The sequence below is a fragment of the Leptodactylus fuscus genome, chromosome 1 (genome assembly GCF_031893055.1).
Source record: "Leptodactylus fuscus isolate aLepFus1 chromosome 1, aLepFus1.hap2, whole genome shotgun sequence".
Taxonomy (NCBI): domain Eukaryota; kingdom Metazoa; phylum Chordata; class Amphibia; order Anura; family Leptodactylidae; genus Leptodactylus; species Leptodactylus fuscus.
The window spans coordinates 35,377,457-35,396,856 of record NC_134265.1 but is presented as its reverse complement, the minus strand read 5'-3'; the positions used below and the strand labels follow the sequence as shown (position 1 = coordinate 35,396,856).

Genomic DNA, 19,400 nt, shown 5'->3' with positions numbered 1-19,400 from the left:
CTAATAAAACAAATAGATGAGGCCGCAAAGCAGAATAAAGTCATTATTATGGGGGATTTCAACTACCCAGATATCAACTGGGAGGCAGAAACCTGCAGATCCAACAAAGGGAGCAGGTTCTTGTCAGTAATAAAAGACAATTACCTATCGCAACTAGTGCAGGACCCAACAAGAGGCCAGGCCCTTTTAGACCTAATTTTAACAAATGAACCTGACACACTATCAAAAGTGGAGGTTGGGGGACATCTGGGTAATAGTGACCATAACAGAATAAGTTTTCTTGTACACATTAAGAAGACGTTCATTAGAGGGGGTACAAAAACACTAAACTTCAGGAAGGCAAATTTTAACCAGCTGAGAGAGGAGCCTAGCAGCATAAACTGGGACAATGTCCTCAACGTGACGGGAACACAAACTAAATGGGACATCTTCAAAAATATACTAAATAAGAGCACTAGAAAACACATACCCTATGGGAATAAGCGGGCTAGAAATCATAGAAAACCAATATGGCTAACTAAAACAGTACAGAATGCAATGAGGGATAAAAAGGAAGCATTTAAAGTACTAAAACAAGAGAGTAGCGACACAGCATTAAAAAACTATAACAGAGAAAAATAAATTGTGCAAAAAACAAATAAAGGAGGCGAAGATTGAGGCTGAGAGAAAAATTGCCAAGGAAAGTAAAAGTAATCCAAAATTATTCTTCAATTACATAAATAATAAGAGAATAAAAACTGACAATGTCGGCACTCTCAAAAATAATCTGGGTGTAATGGTGGAGGAGGATGAGGAAAGAGCACAAGTATTAAATGCCTTCTTCTCTACAGTGTTTACACAAGAATATCCATTGGCCGGCAACATGATTAGGGGTAATGTTAACTCTCAATTAAATGTCACCTGCTTAACCCAGGAAGAAGTGCAGCGCCGCCTGCAAAACACTAAAATAGAGAAATCGCCCGGTCCAGATGGTATACACCCCCGAGTTCTGAGGGAATTAAGCATGGTCATAGATAGACCCTTGTATCTAATATTTAAGGATTCAGTAATGACTGGGTCTGTTCCACAGGATTGGCGAATAGCAAATGTGGTGCCAATTTTCAAAAAGGGGTGTAAAAGGGAACCTGGAAACTATAGGCCAGTAAGTTTAACTTCTGTGGTGGGAAAGATATTTGAGGGCTTTCTAAGAGATGCTATCCTGGGGTATCTCAATGTAAATAATCTTATAACACCCAATCAGCATGGGTTTATGAGGAATCGGTCCTGTCAGACTAATCTGATCAGCTTCTATGAGGAGGTCAGTTCAAGACTGGACATGGCTAATGCAGTAGACGTGGTGTACCTGGACTTTTCAAAGGCTTTTGATACTGTTCCAGATAAACGGTTGGGATGCAAAATGAGATTGTTGGGACTGGGGGGAAACATATGCATTTGGGTTAGCAACTGGCTCACTGATAGGAAACAGAGGGTACTTGTTAATGGTAAATATTCAGACGGGGCCACAGTCACCAGTGGGGTGCCGCAGGGGTCAGTATTAGGTCCTCTCTTGTTTAACATCTTTATTAATGACCTGGTAGAGGGTTTACAAAGCAGGGTGTCTATATTTGCAGATGATACTAAACTTTGTAGGGTAATCAATAATGAGGAGGATAGTAGAATATTACAAGGGGATCTAAGGAAACTGGAAGCATGGGCGGAGACTTGGCAAATGAAGTTTAATGTTGACAAATGTAAAGTAATGCACTTTGGGCGACGTAATAAAATGTATGACTATGTACTAAATAGTAAATTACTGGGTAAGACTGTCAATGAAAAAGACTTAGGGATTTTGGTGGACAGCAAGCTTACCTTTAATGACCAGTGTCAGGCAGCTGCTGCCAAGGCAAATAAAATTATGGGATGCATCAAAAGAGGTCTAGATTCTCATGACAAGGACATAGTTATGCCTCTATACAAATCACTGGTACGGCCACACTTAGAATATTGTGCACAATTTTGGGCCCCGATATACAAGAAAGACATACGTGAACTTGAAAAAGTGCAAAGACGGGCAACCAAAATGATTAGGGGAATGGGTGGACTGGAGTACAACGATAGATTAACAAACTTGGGGTTATTCAGCTTAGAGAAAAGACGTCTACGGGGAGATCTAATAACAATGTACAAATACATGAAGGGACAATACAAAGAACTTTCTAAGGATCTTTTTACTCCTAGGCCAGTGACAGTGACAAGAGGACATCCACTACGTATGGAGGAGAGAAGGTTTCATCAGAAACATAGAAGGGGATTCTTCACAGTAAGAACAGCGAGGCTCTGGAAGTCTCTGCCCCAGGAAGTGGTGATGGCGGATTCACTGAACAAGTTCAAAGTGGGCCTGGATGCCTTTCTTGAAGAGAAAAATATAATGGGTTATGGTCTCTAGATTTTAAGGACACGTTGATCCAGGGTTTTATACTGACTGCCAGATTTGGAGTCGGGAAGGAATTTTTTCCTCTGAAATAGGGCAATTGGCATGAGCCTCATGGGGGTTTTTGCCTTCCCCTGGATCAACACTGTAGGGGATTGTAGGGCTATAGGTTGGACTTGATGGACTCATGTCTTTATCCAACTTCATCTACTATGTAACTATGAATGGCAGGTATGGAAAGCGGCGGGTTCAGGCCTGAAGCGGAGAACTTGCTGCATCACCATAACAGTTGAAACTCTAACGTTCCAACGGTGTGACTGAATGAGTGGACTGTCGCTCATCCACTAGAGGGAGACAAAGGCCACCTGGAATGCTTTGCTTACACTGTGGCAGCGGCGGCAGCAGCAGCGTGCCTCTCTGCCAGCAACCCGGTTGCGATAGTCTAACCATCTGAGTGTACTGCACAGGTACGCAGCATCGAGCAACAAACTAGCAAGCGAGAGGAAGCAAGGAACGAGCACTGTCTTTCAACCAGAGAAAATCAGGGGAAAGCGCGAACGCAGTCCCCCACTACCACAAATTATGCAGTCGAGTTTCCCGCATTTGGGGAAATCGCAGGGGTCAGCACACCCGGAGTGCAATGGATGAGCCTCACCCTGGGAGAACCACCTTCATGATCATGGTATCTCCCCTGCCAGGTAAGTATGAGTTATTCACCGACTGCTAGGCCAGCGCCCCTCCCCCGCAGCCCTGCCGCATTGGGGAGGCATTGGCCCTTGGCCAACAGAGGTCCGCATGGTGCAATGCCACACCGCATGCGTTTTCCTCGGTAGGCGGCCGTAGCACAGGCTGCGCTCCATTCCTCGCCCCGACACCCCGCTGCCTGCATTCAAATGTTCCCGGCTAGGCATTTCCAAGATGCAGTGCAGCAAGGGCATTAGCATAAAACGAAAGGGGAGGGGGCGAATGGGTGGCGGCTTCCAGAAACCGAGCTCCGGCTGGGCAGCAGAGTCAGGCACGAGGCAGCTGCGTGCCTTTGGTTTACTTAAGCCGGGATGGCTCATTAGAATTAGAAGAGAAGATGGCTAGACGGTTGGAGGAGTGTTTAAACTAGGTACTGGGGGGAGAGGGTAACATGTAGAGGGCAAGATAGTGTAGAAATGGAAAGAGGGCTAGATACTGAAACTGGGGGTGGAGCAGGGGGTCGGGTTAGAGCAGTCAGTAGGCAGTGGAAGAGTAGGGAAGATAAATCTATGAAATGTATGCATACGAATGCCCGAAGTCTTACTAACAAGATGGAGGAACTAGAAGTGATGATGTTGGAAGACAATTATGACATGGTGGGGGGTAAGTGAGACATGGCTGGACTCTAGCTATGACTGGGCTGTAAATAAACAAGGGTACAGTATGTTTAGAAAGGAGCGTACAAATAAGAAAGGGGGAGGGGTTTGCTTATACGTAAAAAACGGCCTTAAGCCAGTCCTGCGTGAGGACATCTGGGAGGAAAATGATTATGTGGAGTCCTTATGGGTGGAGATTACGGGAGGAACAAAAAATAATAAAATACTGATAGGGGTTTGTTATAAATCTCCAAATATAATGGAAGAAGCTGAAAATGTACTAATAAAACAAATAGATGAGGCCGCAAAGCAGAATAAAGTCATTATTATGGGGGATTTCAACTACCCAGATATCAACTGGGAGGCAGAAACCTGCAGATCCAACAAAGGGAGCAGGTTCTTGTCAGTAATAAAAGACAATTACCTATCGCAACTAGTGCAGGACCCAACAAGAGGCCAGGCCCTTTTAGACCTAATTTTAACAAATGAACCTGACACACTATCAAAAGTGGAGGTTGGGGGACATCTGGGTAATAGTGACCATAACAGAATAAGTTTTCTTGTACACATTAAGAAGACGTTCATTAGAGGGGGTACAAAAACACTAAACTTCAGGAAGGCAAATTTTAACCAGCTGAGAGAGGAGCCTAGCAGCATAAACTGGGACAATGTCCTCAACGTGACGGGAACACAAACTAAATGGGACATCTTCAAAAATATACTAAATAAGAGCACTAGAAAACACATACCCTATGGGAATAAGCGGGCTAGAAATCATAGAAAACCAATATGGCTAACTAAAACAGTACAGAATGCAATGAGGGATAAAAAGGAAGCATTTAAAGTACTAAAACAAGAGAGTAGCGACACAGCATTAAAAAACTATAACAGAGAAAAATAAATTGTGCAAAAAACAAATAAAGGAGGCGAAGATTGAGGCTGAGAGAAAAATTGCCAAGGAAAGTAAAAGTAATCCAAAATTATTCTTCAATTACATAAATAATAAGAGAATAAAAACTGACAATGTCGGCACTCTCAAAAATAATCTGGGTGTAATGGTGGAGGAGGATGAGGAAAGAGCACAAGTATTAAATGCCTTCTTCTCTACAGTGTTTACACAAGAATATCCATTGGCCGGCAACATGATTAGGGGTAATGTTAACTCTCAATTAAATGTCACCTGCTTAACCCAGGAAGAAGTGCAGCGCCGCCTGCAAAACACTAAAATAGAGAAATCGCCCGGTCCAGATGGTATAGACCCCCGAGTTCTGAGGGAATTAAGCATGGTCATAGATAGACCCTTGTATCTAATATTTAAGGATTCAGTAATGACTGGGTCTGTTCCACAGGATTGGCGAATAGCAAATGTGGTGCCAATTTTCAAAAAGGGGTGTAAAAGGGAACCTGGAAACTATAGGCCAGTAAGTTTAACTTCTGTGGTGGGAAAGATATTTGAGGGCTTTCTAAGAGATGCTATCCTGGGGTATCTCAATGTAAATAATCTTATAACACCCAATCAGCATGGGTTTATGAGGAATCGGTCCTGTCAGACTAATCTGATCAGCTTCTATGAGGAGGTCAGTTCAAGACTGGACATGGCTAATGCAGTAGACGTGGTGTACCTGGACTTTTCAAAGGCTTTTGATACTGTTCCAGATAAACGGTTGGGATGCAAAATGAGATTGTTGGGACTGGGGGGAAACATATGCATTTGGGTTAGCAACTGGCTCACTGATAGGAAACAGAGGGTACTTGTTAATGGTAAATATTCAGACGGGGCCACAGTCACCAGTGGGGTGCCGCAGGGGTCAGTATTAGGTCCTCTCTTGTTTAACATCTTTATTAATGACCTGGTAGAGGGTTTACAAAGCAGGGTGTCTATATTTGCAGATGATACTAAACTTTGTAGGGTAATCAATAATGAGGAGGATAGTAGAATATTGCAAGGGGATCTAAGGAAACTGGAAGCATGGGCGGAGACTTGGCAAATGAAGTTTAATGTTGACAAATGTAAAGTAATGCACTTTGGGCGACGTAATAAAATGTATGACTATGTACTAAATAGTAAATTACTGGGTAAGACTGTCAATGAAAAAGACTTAGGGATTTTGGTGGACAGCAAGCTTACCTTTAATGACCAGTGTCAGGCAGCTGCTGCCAAGGCAAATAAAATTATGGGATGCATCAAAAGAGGTCTAGATTCTCATGACAAGGACATAGTTATGCCTCTATACAAATCACTGGTACGGCCACACTTAGAATATTGTGCACAATTTTGGGCCCCGATATACAAGAAAGACATACGTGAACTTGAAAAAGTGCAAAGACGGGCAACCAAAATGATTAGGGGAATGGGTGGACTGGAGTACAACGATAGATTAACAAACTTGGGGTTATTCAGCTTAGAGAAAAGACGTCTACGGGGAGATCTAATAACAATGTACAAATACATGAAGGGACAATACAAAGAACTTTCTAAGGATCTTTTTACTCCTAGGCCAGTGACAGTGACAAGAGGACATCCACTACGTATGGAGGAGAGAAGGTTTCACCAGAAACATAGAAGGGGATTCTTCACAGTAAGAACAGCGAGGCTCTGGAAGTCTCTGCCCCAGGAAGTGGTGATGGCGGATTCACTGAACAAGTTCAAAGTGGGCCTGGATGCCTTTCTTGAAGAGAAAAATATAATGGGTTATGGTCTCTAGATTTTAAGGACACGTTGATCCAGGGTTTTATACTGACTGCCAGATTTGGAGTCGGGAAGGAATTTTTTCCTCTGAAATAGGGCAATTGGCATGAGCCTCATGGGGGTTTTTGCCTTCCCCTGGATCAACACTGTAGGGGATTGTAGGGCTATAGGTTGGACTTGATGGACTCATGTCTTTATCCAACTTCATCTACTATGTAACTATGAATGGCAGGTATGGAAAGCGGCGGGTTCAGGCCTGAAGCGGAGAACTTGCTGCATCACCATAACAGTTGAAACTCTAACGTTCCAACGGTGTGACTGAATGAGTGGACTGTCGCTCATCCACTAGAGGGAGACAAAGGCCACCTGGAATGCTTTGCTTACACTGTGGCAGCGGCGGCAGCAGCAGCGTGCCTCTCTGCCAGCAACCCGGTTGCGATAGTCTAACCATCTGAGTGTACTGCACAGGTACGCAGCATCGAGCAACAAACTAGCAAGCGAGAGGAAGCAAGGAACGAGCACTGTCTTTCAACCAGAGAAAATCAGGGGAAAGCGCGAACGCAGTCCCCCACTACCACAAATTATGCAGTCGAGTTTCCCGCATTTGGGGAAATCGCAGGGGTCAGCACACCCGGAGTGCAATGGATGAGCCTCACCCTGGGAGAACCACCTTCATGATCATGGTATCTCCCCTGCCAGGTAAGTATGAGTTATTCACCGACTGCTAGGCCAGCGCCCCTCCCCCGCAGCCCTGCCGCATTGGGGAGGCATTGGCCCTTGGCCAACAGAGGTCCGCATGGTGCAATGCCACACCGCATGCGTTTTCCTCGGTAGGCGGCCGTAGCACAGGCTGCGCTCCATTCCTCGCCCCGACACCCCGCTGCCTGCATTCAAATGTTCCCGGCTAGGCATTTCCAAGATGCAGTGCAGCAAGGGCATTAGCATAAAACGAAAGGGGAGGGGGCGAATGGGTGGCGGCTTCCAGAAACCGAGCTCCGGCTGGGCAGCAGAGTCAGGCACGAGGCAGCTGCGTGCCTTTGGTTTACTTAAGCCGGGATGGCTCATTAGAATTAGAAGAGAAGATGGCTAGACGGTTGGAGGAGTGTTTAAACTAGGTACTGGGGGGAGAGGGTAACATGTAGAGGGCAAGATAGTGTAGAAATGGAAAGAGGGCTAGATACTGAAACTGGGGGTGGAGCAGGGGGTCGGGTTAGAGCAGTCAGTAGGCAGTGGAAGAGTAGGGAAGATAAATCTATGAAATGTATGCATACGAATGCCCGAAGTCTTACTAACAAGATGGAGGAACTAGAAGTGATGATGTTGGAAGACAATTATGACATGGTGGGGGGTAAGTGAGACATGGCTGGACTCTAGCTATGACTGGGCTGTAAATAAACAAGGGTACAGTATGTTTAGAAAGGAGCGTACAAATAAGAAAGGGGGAGGGGTTTGCTTATACGTAAAAAACGGCCTTAAGCCAGTCCTGCGTGAGGACATCTGGGAGGAAAATGATTATGTGGAGTCCTTATGGGTGGAGATTACGGGAGGAACAAAAAATAATAAAATACTGATAGGGGTTTGTTATAAATCTCCAAATATAATGGAAGAAGCTGAAAATGTACTAATAAAACAAATAGATGAGGCCGCAAAGCAGAATAAAGTCATTATTATGGGGGATTTCAACTACCCAGATATCAACTGGGAGGCAGAAACCTGCAGATCCAACAAAGGGAGCAGGTTCTTGTCAGTAATAAAAGACAATTACCTATCGCAACTAGTGCAGGACCCAACAAGAGGCCAGGCCCTTTTAGACCTAATTTTAACAAATGAACCTGACACACTATCAAAAGTGGAGGTTGGGGGACATCTGGGTAATAGTGACCATAACAGAATAAGTTTTCTTGTACACATTAAGAAGACGTTCATTAGAGGGGGTACAAAAACACTAAACTTCAGGAAGGCAAATTTTAACCAGCTGAGAGAGGAGCCTAGCAGCATAAACTGGGACAATGTCCTCAACGTGACGGGAACACAAACTAAATGGGACATCTTCAAAAATATACTAAATAAGAGCACTAGAAAACACATACCCTATGGGAATAAGCGGGCTAGAAATCATAGAAAACCAATATGGCTAACTAAAACAGTACAGAATGCAATGAGGGATAAAAAGGAAGCATTTAAAGTACTAAAACAAGAGAGTAGCGACACAGCATTAAAAAACTATAACAGAGAAAAATAAATTGTGCAAAAAACAAATAAAGGAGGCGAAGATTGAGGCTGAGAGAAAAATTGCCAAGGAAAGTAAAAGTAATCCAAAATTATTCTTCAATTACATAAATAATAAGAGAATAAAAACTGACAATGTCGGCACTCTCAAAAATAATCTGGGTGTAATGGTGGAGGAGGATGAGGAAAGAGCACAAGTATTAAATGCCTTCTTCTCTACAGTGTTTACACAAGAATATCCATTGGCCGGCAACATGATTAGGGGTAATGTTAACTCTCAATTAAATGTCACCTGCTTAACCCAGGAAGAAGTGCAGCGCCGCCTGCAAAACACTAAAATAGAGAAATCGCCCGGTCCAGATGGTATACACCCCCGAGTTCTGAGGGAATTAAGCATGGTCATAGATAGACCCTTGTATCTAATATTTAAGGATTCAGTAATGACTGGGTCTGTTCCACAGGATTGGCGAATAGCAAATGTGGTGCCAATTTTCAAAAAGGGGTGTAAAAGGGAACCTGGAAACTATAGGCCAGTAAGTTTAACTTCTGTGGTGGGAAAGATATTTGAGGGCTTTCTAAGAGATGCTATCCTGGGGTATCTCAATGTAAATAATCTTATAACACCCAATCAGCATGGGTTTATGAGGAATCGGTCCTGTCAGACTAATCTGATCAGCTTCTATGAGGAGGTCAGTTCAAGACTGGACATGGCTAATGCAGTAGACGTGGTGTACCTGGACTTTTCAAAGGCTTTTGATACTGTTCCAGATAAACGGTTGGGATGCAAAATGAGATTGTTGGGACTGGGGGGAAACATATGCATTTGGGTTAGCAACTGGCTCACTGATAGGAAACAGAGGGTACTTGTTAATGGTAAATATTCAGACGGGGCCACAGTCACCAGTGGGGTGCCGCAGGGGTCAGTATTAGGTCCTCTCTTGTTTAACATCTTTATTAATGACCTGGTAGAGGGTTTACAAAGCAGGGTGTCTATATTTGCAGATGATACTAAACTTTGTAGGGTAATCAATAATGAGGAGGATAGTAGAATATTGCAAGGGGATCTAAGGAAACTGGAAGCATGGGCGGAGACTTGGCAAATGAAGTTTAATGTTGACAAATGTAAAGTAATGCACTTTGGGCGACGTAATAAAATGTATGACTATGTACTAAATAGTAAATTACTGGGTAAGACTGTCAATGAAAAAGACTTAGGGATTTTGGTGGACAGCAAGCTTACCTTTAATGACCAGTGTCAGGCAGCTGCTGCCAAGGCAAATAAAATTATGGGATGCATCAAAAGAGGTCTAGATTCTCATGACAAGGACATAGTTATGCCTCTATACAAATCACTGGTACGGCCACACTTAGAATATTGTGCACAATTTTGGGCCCCGATATACAAGAAAGACATACGTGAACTTGAAAAAGTGCAAAGACGGGCAACCAAAATGATTAGGGGAATGGGTGGACTGGAGTACAACGATAGATTAACAAACTTGGGGTTATTCAGCTTAGAGAAAAGACGTCTACGGGGAGATCTAATAACAATGTACAAATACATGAAGGGACAATACAAAGAACTTTCTAAGGATCTTTTTACTCCTAGGCCAGTGACAGTGACAAGAGGACATCCACTACGTATGGAGGAGAGAAGGTTTCACCAGAAACATAGAAGGGGATTCTTCACAGTAAGAACAGCGAGGCTCTGGAAGTCTCTGCCCCAGGAAGTGGTGATGGCGGATTCACTGAACAAGTTCAAAGTGGGCCTGGATGCCTTTCTTGAAGAGAAAAATATAATGGGTTATGGTCTCTAGATTTTAAGGACACGTTGATCCAGGGTTTTATACTGACTGCCAGATTTGGAGTCGGGAAGGAATTTTTTCCTCTGAAATAGGGCAATTGGCATGAGCCTCATGGGGGTTTTTGCCTTCCCCTGGATCAACACTGTAGGGGATTGTAGGGCTATAGGTTGGACTTGATGGACTCATGTCTTTATCCAACTTCATCTACTATGTAACTATGAATGGCAGGTATGGAAAGCGGCGGGTTCAGGCCTGAAGCGGAGAACTTGCTGCATCACCATAACAGTTGAAACTCTAACGTTCCAACGGTGTGACTGAATGAGTGGACTGTCGCTCATCCACTAGAGGGAGACAAAGGCCACCTGGAATGCTTTGCTTACACTGTGGCAGCGGCGGCAGCAGCGTGCCTCTCTGCCAGCAACCCAGTTGCGATAGTCTAACCATCTGAGTGTACTGCACAGGTACGCAGCATCGAGCAACAAACTAGCAAGCGAGAGGAAGCAAGGAACGAGCACTGTCTTTCAACCAGAGAAAATCAGGGGAAAGCGCGAACGCAGTCCCCCACTACCACAAATTATGCAGTCGAGTTTCCCGCATTTGGGGAAATCGCAGGGGTCAGCACACCCGGAGTGCAATGGATGAGCCTCACCCTGGGAGAACCACCTTCATGATCATGGTATCTCCCCTGCCAGGTAAGTATGAGTTATTCACCGACTGCTAGGCCAGCGCCCCTCCCCCGCAGCCCTGCCGCATTGGGGAGGCATTGGCCCTTGGCCAACAGAGGTCCGCATGGTGCAATGCCACACCGCATGCGTTTTCCTCGGTAGGCGGCCGTAGCACAGGCTGCGCTCCATTCCTCGCCCCGACACCCCGCTGCCTGCATTCAAATGTTCCCGGCTAGGCATTTCCAAGATGCAGTGCAGCAAGGGCATTAGCATAAAACGAAAGGGGAGGGGGCGAATGGGTGGCGGCTTCCAGAAACCGAGCTCCGGCTGGGCAGCAGAGTCAGGCACGAGGCAGCTGCGTGCCTTTGGTTTACTTAAGCCGGGATGGCTCATTAGAATTAGAAGAGAAGATGGCTAGACGGTTGGAGGAGTGTTTAAACTAGGTACTGGGGGGAGAGGGTAACATGTAGAGGGCAAGATAGTGTAGAAATGGAAAGAGGGCTAGATACTGAAACTGGGGGTGGAGCAGGGGGTCGGGTTAGAGCAGTCAGTAGGCAGTGGAAGAGTAGGGAAGATAAATCTATGAAATGTATGCATACGAATGCCCGAAGTCTTACTAACAAGATGGAGGAACTAGAAGTGATGATGTTGGAAGACAATTATGACATGGTGGGGGGTAAGTGAGACATGGCTGGACTCTAGCTATGACTGGGCTGTAAATAAACAAGGGTACAGTATGTTTAGAAAGGAGCGTACAAATAAGAAAGGGGGAGGGGTTTGCTTATACGTAAAAAACGGCCTTAAGCCAGTCCTGCGTGAGGACATCTGGGAGGAAAATGATTATGTGGAGTCCTTATGGGTGGAGATTACGGGAGGAACAAAAAATAATAAAATACTGATAGGGGTTTGTTATAAATCTCCAAATATAATGGAAGAAGCTGAAAATGTACTAATAAAACAAATAGATGAGGCCGCAAAGCAGAATAAAGTCATTATTATGGGGGATTTCAACTACCCAGATATCAACTGGGAGGCAGAAACCTGCAGATCCAACAAAGGGAGCAGGTTCTTGTCAGTAATAAAAGACAATTACCTATCGCAACTAGTGCAGGACCCAACAAGAGGCCAGGCCCTTTTAGACCTAATTTTAACAAATGAACCTGACACACTATCAAAAGTGGAGGTTGGGGGACATCTGGGTAATAGTGACCATAACAGAATAAGTTTTCTTGTACACATTAAGAAGACGTTCATTAGAGGGGGTACAAAAACACTAAACTTCAGGAAGGCAAATTTTAACCAGCTGAGAGAGGAGCCTAGCAGCATAAACTGGGACAATGTCCTCAACGTGACGGGAACACAAACTAAATGGGACATCTTCAAAAATATACTAAATAAGAGCACTAGAAAACACATACCCTATGGGAATAAGCGGGCTAGAAATCATAGAAAACCAATATGGCTAACTAAAACAGTACAGAATGCAATGAGGGATAAAAAGGAAGCATTTAAAGTACTAAAACAAGAGAGTAGCGACACAGCATTAAAAAACTATAACAGAGAAAAATAAATTGTGCAAAAAACAAATAAAGGAGGCGAAGATTGAGGCTGAGAGAAAAATTGCCAAGGAAAGTAAAAGTAATCCAAAATTATTCTTCAATTACATAAATAATAAGAGAATAAAAACTGACAATGTCGGCACTCTCAAAAATAATCTGGGTGTAATGGTGGAGGAGGATGAGGAAAGAGCACAAGTATTAAATGCCTTCTTCTCTACAGTGTTTACACAAGAATATCCATTGGCCGGCAACATGATTAGGGGTAATGTTAACTCTCAATTAAATGTCACCTGCTTAACCCAGGAAGAAGTGCAGCGCCGCCTGCAAAACACTAAAATAGAGAAATCGCCCGGTCCAGATGGTATACACCCCCGAGTTCTGAGGGAATTAAGCATGGTCATAGATAGACCCTTGTATCTAATATTTAAGGATTCAGTAATGACTGGGTCTGTTCCACAGGATTGGCGAATAGCAAATGTGGTGCCAATTTTCAAAAAGGGGTGTAAAAGGGAACCTGGAAACTATAGGCCAGTAAGTTTAACTTCTGTGGTGGGAAAGATATTTGAGGGCTTTCTAAGAGATGCTATCCTGGGGTATCTCAATGTAAATAATCTTATAACACCCAATCAGCATGGGTTTATGAGGAATCGGTCCTGTCAGACTAATCTGATCAGCTTCTATGAGGAGGTCAGTTCAAGACTGGACATGGCTAATGCAGTAGACGTGGTGTACCTGGACTTTTCAAAGGCTTTTGATACTGTTCCAGATAAACGGTTGGGATGCAAAATGAGATTGTTGGGACTGGGGGGAAACATATGCATTTGGGTTAGCAACTGGCTCACTGATAGGAAACAGAGGGTACTTGTTAATGGTAAATATTCAGACGGGGCCACAGTCACCAGTGGGGTGCCGCAGGGGTCAGTATTAGGTCCTCTCTTGTTTAACATCTTTATTAATGACCTGGTAGAGGGTTTACAAAGCAGGGTGTCTATATTTGCAGATGATACTAAACTTTGTAGGGTAATCAATAATGAGGAGGATAGTAGAATATTGCAAGGGGATCTAAGGAAACTGGAAGCATGGGCGGAGACTTGGCAAATGAAGTTTAATGTTGACAAATGTAAAGTAATGCACTTTGGGCGACGTAATAAAATGTATGACTATGTACTAAATAGTAAATTACTGGGTAAGACTGTCAATGAAAAAGACTTAGGGATTTTGGTGGACAGCAAGCTTACCTTTAATGACCAGTGTCAGGCAGCTGCTGCCAAGGCAAATAAAATTATGGGATGCATCAAAAGAGGTCTAGATTCTCATGACAAGGACATAGTTATGCCTCTATACAAATCACTGGTACGGCCACACTTAGAATATTGTGCACAATTTTGGGCCCCGATATACAAGAAAGACATACGTGAACTTGAAAAAGTGCAAAGACGGGCAACCAAAATGATTAGGGGAATGGGTGGACTGGAGTACAACGATAGATTAACAAACTTGGGGTTATTCAGCTTAGAGAAAAGACGTCTACGGGGAGATCTAATAACAATGTACAAATACATGAAGGGACAATACAAAGAACTTTCTAAGGATCTTTTTACTCCTAGGCCAGTGACAGTGACAAGAGGACATCCACTACGTATGGAGGAGAGAAGGTTTCACCAGAAACATAGAAGGGGATTCTTCACAGTAAGAACAGCGAGGCTCTGGAAGTCTCTGCCCCAGGAAGTGGTGATGGCGGATTCACTGAACAAGTTCAAAGTGGGCCTGGATGCCTTTCTTGAAGAGAAAAATATAATGGGTTATGGTCTCTAGATTTTAAGGACACGTTGATCCAGGGTTTTATACTGACTGCCAGATTTGGAGTCGGGAAGGAATTTTTTCCTCTGAAATAGGGCAATTGGCATGAGCCTCATGGGGGTTTTTGCCTTCCCCTGGATCAACACTGTAGGGGATTGTAGGGCTATAGGTTGGACTTGATGGACTCATGTCTTTATCCAACTTCATCTACTATGTAACTATGAATGGCAGGTATGGAAAGCGGCGGGTTCAGGCCTGAAGCGGAGAACTTGCTGCATCACCATAACAGTTGAAACTCTAACGTTCCAACGGTGTGACTGAATGAGTGGACTGTCGCTCATCCACTAGAGGGAGACAAAGGCCACCTGGAATGCTTTGCTTACACTGTGGCAGCGGCAGCAGCAGCAGCGTGCCTCTCTGCCAGCAACCCGGTTGCGATAGTCTAACCATCTGAGTGTACTGCACAGGTACGCAGCATCGAGCAACAAACTAGCAAGCGAGAGGAAGCAAGGAACGAGCACTGTCTTTCAACCAGAGAAAATCAGGGGAAAGCGCGAACGCAGTCCCCCACTACCACAAATTATGCAGTCGAGTTTCCCGCATTTGGGGAAATCACAGGGGTCAGCACACCCGGAGTGCAATGGATGAGCCTCACCCTGGGAGAACCACCTTCATGATCATGGTATCTCCCCTGCCAGGTAAGTATGAGTTATTCACCGACTGCTAGGCCAGCGCCCCTCCCCCGCAGCCCTGCCGCATTGGGGAGGCATTGGCCCTTGGCCAACAGAGGTCCGCATGGTGCAATGCCACACCGCATGCGTTTTCCTCGGTAGGCGGCCGTAGCACAGGCTGCGCTCCATTCCTCGCCCCGACACCCCGCTGCCTGCATTCAAATTTTCCCGGCTAGGCATTTCCAAGATGCAGTGCAGCAAGGGCATTAGCATAAAACGAAAGGGGAGGGGGCGAATGGGTGGCGGCTTCCAGAAACCGAGCTCCGGCTGGGCAGCAGAGTCAGGCACGAGGCAGCTGCGTGCCTTTGGTTTACTTAAGCCGGGATGGCTCATTAGAATTAGAAGAGAAGATGGCTAGACGGTTGGAGGAGTGTTTAAACTAGGTACTGGGGGGAGAGGGTAACATGTAGAGGGCAAGATAGTGTAGAAATGGAAAGAGGGCTAGATACTGAAACTGGGGGTGGAGCAGGGGGTCGGGTTAGAGCAGTCAGTAGGCAGTGGAAGAGTAGGGAAGATAAATCTATGAAATGTATGCATACGAATGCCCGAAGTCTTACTAACAAGATGGAGGAACTAGAAGTGATGATGTTGGAAGACAATTATGACATGGTGGGGGGTAAGTGAGACATGGCTGGACTCTAGCTATGACTGGGCTGTAAATAAACAAGGGTACAGTATGTTTAGAAAGGAGCGTACAAATAAGAAAGGGGGAGGGGTTTGCTTATACGTAAAAAACGGCCTTAAGCCAGTCCTGCGTGAGGACATCTGGGAGGAAAATGATTATGTGGAGTCCTTATGGGTGGAGATTACGGGAGGAACAAAAAATAATAAAATACTGATAGGGGTTTGTTATAAATCTCCAAATATAATGGAAGAAGCTGAAAATGTACTAATAAAACAAATAGATGAGGCCGCAAAGCAGAATAAAGTCATTATTATGGGGGATTTCAACTACCCAGATATCAACTGGGAGGCAGAAACCTGCAGATCCAACAAAGGGAGCAGGTTCTTGTCAGTAATAAAAGACAATTACCTATCGCAACTAGTGCAGGACCCAACAAGAGGCCAGGCCCTTTTAGACCTAATTTTAACAAATGAACCTGACACACTATCAAAAGTGGAGGTTGGGGGACATCTGGGTAATAGTGACCATAACAGAATAAGTTTTCTTGTACACATTAAGAAGACGTTCATTAGAGGGGGTACAAAAACACTAAACTTCAGGAAGGCAAATTTTAACCAGCTGAGAGAGGAGCCTAGCAGCATAAACTGGGACAATGTCCTCAACGTGACGGGAACACAAACTAAATGGGACATCTTCAAAAATATACTAAATAAGAGCACTAGAAAACACATACCCTATGGGAATAAGCGGGCTAGAAATCATAGAAAACCAATATGGCTAACTAAAACAGTACAGAATGCAATGAGGGATAAAAAGGAAGCATTTAAAGTACTAAAACAAGAGAGTAGCGACACAGCATTAAAAAACTATAACAGAGAAAAATAAATTGTGCAAAAAACAAATAAAGGAGGCGAAGATTGAGGCTGAGAGAAAAATTGCCAAGGAAAGTAAAAGTAATCCAAAATTATTCTTCAATTACATAAATAATAAGAGAATAAAAACTGACAATGTCGGCACTCTCAAAAATAATCTGGGTGTAATGGTGGAGGAGGATGAGGAAAGAGCACAAGTATTAAATGCCTTCTTCTCTACAGTGTTTACACAAGAATATCCATTGGCCGGCAACATGATTAGGGGTAATGTTAACTCTCAATTAAATGTCACCTGCTTAACCCAGGAAGAAGTGCAGCGCCGCCTGCAAAACACTAAAATAGAGAAATCGCCCGGTCCAGATGGTATACACCCCCGAGTTCTGAGGGAATTAAGCATGGTCATAGATAGACCCTTGTATCTAATATTTAAGGATTCAGTAATGACTGGGTCTGTTCCACAGGATTGGCGAATAGCAAATGTGGTGCCAATTTTCAAAAAGGGGTGTAAAAGGGAACCTGGAAACTATAGGCCAGTAAGTTTAACTTCTGTGGTGGGAAAGATATTTGAGGGCTTTCTAAGAGATGCTATCCTGGGGTATCTCAATGTAAATAATCTTATAACACCCAATCAGCATGGGTTTATGAGGAATCGGTCCTGTCAGACTAATCTGATCAGCTTCTATGAGGAGGTCAGTTCAAGACTGGACATGGCTAATGCAGTAGACGTGGTGTACCTGGACTTTTCAAAGGCTTTTGATACTGTTCCAGATAAACGGTTGGGATGCAAAATGAGATTGTTGGGACTGGGGGGAAACATATGCATTTGGGTTAGCAACTGGCTCACTGATAGGAAACAGAGGGTACTTGTTAATGGTAAATATTCAGACGGGGCCACAGTCACCAGTGGGGTGCCGCAGGGGTCAGTATTAGGTCCTCTCTTGTTTAACATCTTTATTAATGACCTGGTAGAGGGTTTACAAAGCAGGGTGTCTATATTTGCAGATGATACTAAACTTTGTAGGGTAATCAATAATGAGGAGGATAGTAGAATATTGCAAGGGGATCTAAGGAAACTGGAAGCATGGGCGGAGACTTGGCAAATGAAGTTTAATGTTGACAAATGTAAAGTAATGCACTTTGGGCGACGTAATAAAATGTATGACTATGTACTAAATAGTAAATTACTGGGTAAGACTGTCAATGAAAAAGACTTAGGGATTTTGGTGGACAGCAAGCTTACCTTTAATGACCAGTGTCAGGCAGCTGCTGCCAAGGCAAATAAAATTATGGGATGCATCAAAAGAGGTCTAGATTCTCATGACAAGGACATAGTTATGCCTCTATACAAATCACTGGTACGGCCACACTTAGAATATTGTGCACAATTTTGGGCCCCGATATACAAGAAAGACATACGTGAACTTGAAAAAGTGCAAAGACGGGCAACCAAAATGATTAGGGGAATGGGTGGACTGGAGTACAACGATAGATTAACAAACTTGGGGTTATTCAGCTTAGAGAAAAGACGTCTACGGGGAGATCTAATAACAATGTACAAATACATGAAGGGACAATACAAAGAACTTTCTAAGGATCTTTTTACTCCTAGGCCAGTGACAGTGACAAGAGGACATCCACTACGTATGGAGGAGAGAAGGTTTCACCAGAAACATAGAAGGGGATTCTTCACAGTAAGAACAGCGAGGCTCTGGAAGTCTCTGCCCCAGGAAGTGGTGATGGCGGATTCACTGAACAAGTTCAAAGTGGGCCTGGATGCCTTTCTTGAAGAGAAAAATATAATGGGTTATGGTCTCTAGATTTTAAGGACACGTTGATCCAGGGTTTTATACTGACTGCCAGATTTGGAGTCGGGAAGGAATTTTTTCCTCTGAAATAGGGCAATTGGCATGAGCCTCATGGGGGTTTTTGCCTTCCCCTGGATCAACACTGTAGGGGATTGTAGGGCTATAGGTTGGACTTGATGGACTCATGTCTTTATCCAACTTCATCTACTATGTAACTATGAATGGCAGGTATGGAAAGCGGCGGGTTCAGGCCTGAAGCGGAGAACTTGCTGCATCACCATAACAGTTGAAACTCTAACGTTCCAACGGTGTGACTGAATGAGTGGACTGTCGCTCATCCACTAGAGGGAGACAAAGGCCACCTGGAATGCTTTGCTTACACTGTGGCAGCGGCGGCAGCAGCAGCGTGCCTCTCTGCCAGCAACCCGGTTGCGATAGTCTAACCATCTGAGTGTACTGCACAGGTACGCAGCATCGAGCAACAAACTAGCAAGCGAGAGGAAGCAAGGAACGAGCACTGTCTTTCAACCAGAGAAAATCAGGGGAAAGCGCGAACGCAGTCCCCCACTACCACAAATTATGCAGTCGAGTTTCCCGCATTTGGGGAAATCGCAGGGGTCAGCACACCCGGAGTGCAATGGATGAGCCTCACCCTGGGAGAACCACCTTCATGATCATGGTATCTCCCCTGCCAGGTAAGTATGAGTTATTCACCGACTGCTAGGCCAGCGCCCCTCCCCCGCAGCCCTGCCGCATTGGGGAGGCATTGGCCCTTGGCCAACAGAGGTCCGCATGGTGCAATGCCACACCGCATGCGTTTTCCTCGGTAGGCGGCCGTAGCACAGGCTGCGCTCCATTCCTCGCCCCGAC

General features: G+C 44.5%; 5 non-coding genes across 5 annotated transcripts; all 5 read right to left on the bottom strand.

The window, feature by feature from the left end:
* Positions 1-2,952: 2,952 nt before the first annotated feature.
* Positions 2,953-3,116, bottom strand: LOC142190655 (U1 spliceosomal RNA). The gene has a single exon (XR_012714339.1). It is a non-coding gene; the product is annotated as a U1 spliceosomal RNA (small nuclear RNA).
* Positions 3,117-6,982: 3,866 nt separating this feature from the next.
* Positions 6,983-7,146, bottom strand: LOC142190653 (U1 spliceosomal RNA). The gene has a single exon (XR_012714338.1). It is a non-coding gene; the product is annotated as a U1 spliceosomal RNA (small nuclear RNA).
* Positions 7,147-11,009: 3,863 nt separating this feature from the next.
* LOC142190652 (U1 spliceosomal RNA) lies at positions 11,010-11,173 on the bottom strand. Its single transcript, XR_012714337.1, has one exon. It is a non-coding gene; the product is annotated as a U1 spliceosomal RNA (small nuclear RNA).
* Positions 11,174-15,039: 3,866 nt separating this feature from the next.
* Positions 15,040-15,203, bottom strand: LOC142190708 (U1 spliceosomal RNA). The gene has a single exon (XR_012714389.1). It is a non-coding gene; the product is annotated as a U1 spliceosomal RNA (small nuclear RNA).
* Positions 15,204-19,069: 3,866 nt separating this feature from the next.
* LOC142190651 (U1 spliceosomal RNA) lies at positions 19,070-19,233 on the bottom strand. Its single transcript, XR_012714336.1, has one exon. It is a non-coding gene; the product is annotated as a U1 spliceosomal RNA (small nuclear RNA).
* Between the last annotated feature and the right edge of the window lie 167 nt (positions 19,234-19,400).